Source organism: Nicotiana sylvestris, chromosome 6 (genome assembly GCF_000393655.2).
Source record: "Nicotiana sylvestris chromosome 6, ASM39365v2, whole genome shotgun sequence".
NCBI classification, from domain to species: Eukaryota; Viridiplantae; Streptophyta; class Magnoliopsida; order Solanales; family Solanaceae; genus Nicotiana; species Nicotiana sylvestris.
The window spans coordinates 70,146,991-70,150,856 of NC_091062.1; the positions used below are offsets into that span (position 1 = coordinate 70,146,991).

At 30.8% G+C, this 3,866-nt stretch overlaps 1 long non-coding RNA gene across 1 annotated transcript; it reads right to left on the bottom strand.

Moving 5' to 3' along the window:
- Window positions 1–502: 502 nt before the first annotated feature.
- LOC104232552 (uncharacterized) lies at window positions 503–2,617 on the bottom strand. Its single transcript, XR_712362.2, has 2 exons — window positions 2,412–2,617; window positions 503–707 (listed from the first exon to the last, which is right to left on the bottom strand). It is a non-coding gene; the product is annotated as an uncharacterized lncRNA (long non-coding RNA).
- Window positions 2,618–3,866: the final 1,249 nt, after the last annotated feature.

Sequence of the window (3,866 nt, forward strand, 5' to 3'; positions counted from 1 at the left end):
AGGGCAAAAATCACGTGCTCACAATTACTTTATCACAACTATAACAAACTTAGCCCGAAGCACGACAACAAAACCGATAGGACATCCGTATATCAAAATCTAACAAAACATGCAAAGTTCAATTGATTAAGAAAGTAATAAGACTATGAGGGTGTTTGGATTGGCTTATGTTAAGTGCTTATTGGCTTTAAGCACTTTTTAAGTTTGTGTGGTGTTTGTCAATGATAAAAAGTGCTTAAAAGCACTTACTTTTAGCCATAAAAAATACAAAAAATAAGCCAAAGCCAAAAGTTGGGTATTACCAACTTATGGCTTTTGGCTTTTATCTTTAAAGCTACTTTTTATAAGCTAATTCAAACACCCTCTATTCCTTTTTCTTGATGTACATCATTTTGTAACGGTTTAAGTACTACTATTTAAATTAAGAAAAGCAATAAAATATTCTGACAAACGCTTCTCCTAACATACATATTTACAAAAAAAATGTGTTATTTACAAATAAGTATAAATTAATTCTTAAGATAAACGAATGACAATTACATCACACTAAAGAGGATGTGCAATACAATTCAATATCTATCTTAGACATACATATCCTATCTAACTAACTGTTCCATTTTTTGGTCTTTCAAAGTATCAAACTATAATTCTTCAAGAACAATTCATCATGTTGATCCAACCATTTAAGAAAATCACACCCCCAGACCCTGCGATAAAACTCAAACAAATTCAAGAAAATTGATTAGAAAACTTTTCAGTTGGAGCATCAACAGAATTCAACAATAAAAATTCAGATAGAACTTCGTGAATAAAGATTTCTGAAATACCAATTAAACTTACATGTAATATCATTGAGCATAATCATAATTAAGATTCTAGTTATCAATATTTCATAAAGTCATTCATCTTTATCAACTTGATGAACCTTATGATTTGCAAATTCCGCACAAAATGAAACTACTAATTAGGGGTGTCAATGGTTCGGTTCGGCCGGTTATTTTATAAAATTTGTACCATACCAATTTTTCGGTAATTCTATTATGTATAATCAAAATTAAACTTTTCGAAACCGTCCCAATCATATCGGTTTCTCTTCGGTATCGGTACGGTTCGGTTAATTTTCGGTATTTTTTTAATATCATATAAAAAATCACCAATAGAAGTAGGATTGCAATAACATACGTTCTTTTATAGGACTTAGCAAAACTCTCTAGACATTTTTACTGTTTAAAGGGTGATGAATTAAAAAAAGATGGCTAGAGTATAGATCCATCAACTATTCTACAACAGCGTAAAAGAAATCAAACAAAGGCAAAGAAAATATTAATCACACGAGTTGAAAGATATACCAAGCTGGGACTCAAGAATAAAGTCAATCGAAGATTAAATATTCAAAAAGATAAATCTAAATTATATGAAAGGAAACATATTCAATACATTGTAGTTTGCTACTCATAATCGCTAGAATACTTTGTGTCTTGCTAATAAAGATACTTGAAATAACTTAGTTTAAGTAGAAGTAGCATAATAGGTTTTAGGAATTAGTATTTTGAGTTTAATTACTTGTTGGCTTGTAATAGTTTTCATAATTCCAAGGCTCAAAGAAAATTTAATGCATTATTATTTTTAAACTTACTAAATAAATATATTTACTAAATAAATATAATTTCTACATGTAAAATTTATTCGGTACGGTTCAGTATTTTTCGGTTTATTTTTATAAAATAAAAAACCTACCCTAATTATCGGTGCGGTTATATATTTATATAAAAACCTACGGTTTCTTAAAAAGAAACCTAAAAATCGATTTGGTGCGGTAAGGTTCGGTCGATTTAGTCGGTTTTCGAATATCCATTGACACCCCTACTACTAACTACCGGTAAAATTATTATTACAAAATAAAGAAAACAATAACTGAGTTTTTTTTTAGAATTGATTAACGATATAGTGGCTCGTGGGCATTCTGAGATTTAGGTCTCAATTGCATTATGACCTCATTATTAAGCTTTCTAACCAAAGATGGTGACATCTACAAAACAAAATAATTCAAAATCAACAAAATATCAATAAAGTTGTAATTAGTTCGCAATAAAAAAAATTGAATGCTTAGAACAATATCATATACTACAATCGTTATAAAATATTTTTATAATTAAGTTACGATAAAAAGGGTATTCACCTCAGCAGTGCTTAGGATAATTAATGGATACACACGATATAATATTCCTTTGGCTATCAATTTTCAAAGGTCGATCATCATATGTAGAACAAAAAAACCCTATATAAGAGGGAAGAAAAGAGAAAACCATTTATTAACGTCCGAAACATTGACGGGTAAAAAGATATACAAAATATAAGGGCTTCATACTCCACACACATGCAGTCATACTTGATGGTAATCAAACACTTACCAGTGAAGCATGGGCCCATGGAAGGAAACTTGTGAATTTGAAGGAAGAAGTAAATAAAACAGAGGAGATTTAATTTACCACTGAAAGTGAGAGAAGGAAGACGATGAGATGTGTTATTATGCAAAAACATTTACCTCTGGTGAGAATAGAAAAAGGTGCAATGTGTGGAGGTAAATGTTGGGAATAGAAAAAGGGCAATGTGTGGATCACATGTGTATTAAGAATGAGCCTTTATCACGGAGAAATCGAAGAGGGGTAATTAATGTGGTTATAATTGTGGTTACAGTTGGTTTTTTTAAAATTTATTTAGAGTACTTAGATAAGAGGAAAAAGGGCAAAAATCTAAGAAACTAGATGAATAGAAGTACTGGCTTATGAGATATGCCACGTCCCTCTTTCAAAGCCCAACTTTATCATATATATATATATATATATATATATATATATATATATATATATATATATATTTGTTGTTTGTAATTCAACTCCGCATAATCATGTCGCTGTTTTCGTCGTTCCTCATCAGAAAATAATCATTTTAGCAAAGACATGACAATTCTACAAGGATCTTTGGTTTCAAGTAGCTTGAAAATAGTAAGTTTTGATCATAAATTATGTTAGATTATGCTTGAACGGTGTTTTCTAAGGTAGGATCAATAAACTAATTTGTAGTTACTGCGAAATTATCTTATTCAAATAAATAGACAAGTACTAGCTAGTGCTGCAAGAGAACTTGGTGGATATAACCGGTGAGTCTTAAGCACAGAGCATATGTTTAACTTTTAACTGTGACATCTAATATGATCATCGGAAAAACATTTCAAAACGTTTACCATAAAACGATACAGTTAAATTAATAGCGTGGTTTATAAACAAACGAATCGATTTGATCCAAAAATAATAAATAAATAAGAACAAAAATAAAATTAACGACTGAAATTGAAAGTGATAACAAGCCTGACTTAGAACTTAGCCTTTTCGGGGACAAAAGTAAAAGCAATTGTTTAGGTGTTCAAATTGAGTGTAACAAGATAATGGATATAGATTTTGTGTGCAGAGTGTTTTATGTCCCTATAATGACTGTTAACCCTGCTATTTATAGCCCTATTTAGGAGGACAAGATCTTAAAATTAAGCTCCTCTTGAATATAATGAGAATAAAATCGTCATTGATGGGTGCAAAATGACTGGCTTTAAATGCAGATATACTCTGTAACGGTTGTCTAATGAATGTTACCCGATGACAATGCTACAAATCTTTGTTATCGGTTCTTCTGTCTTCGGGGTTTGTTCAGTGTTGATAGCTTGCTCCTTGCAACCGATGACAGGTGTTCGCTGACTCACATCCCACATGTCTTTAATGCCACGTTTGTTTGAACATGCGCAGCGGAAGAAAGCATACAATTCAGGCATCACATACATGTAAACTAGACAATGATATAATTACAAGATTAGA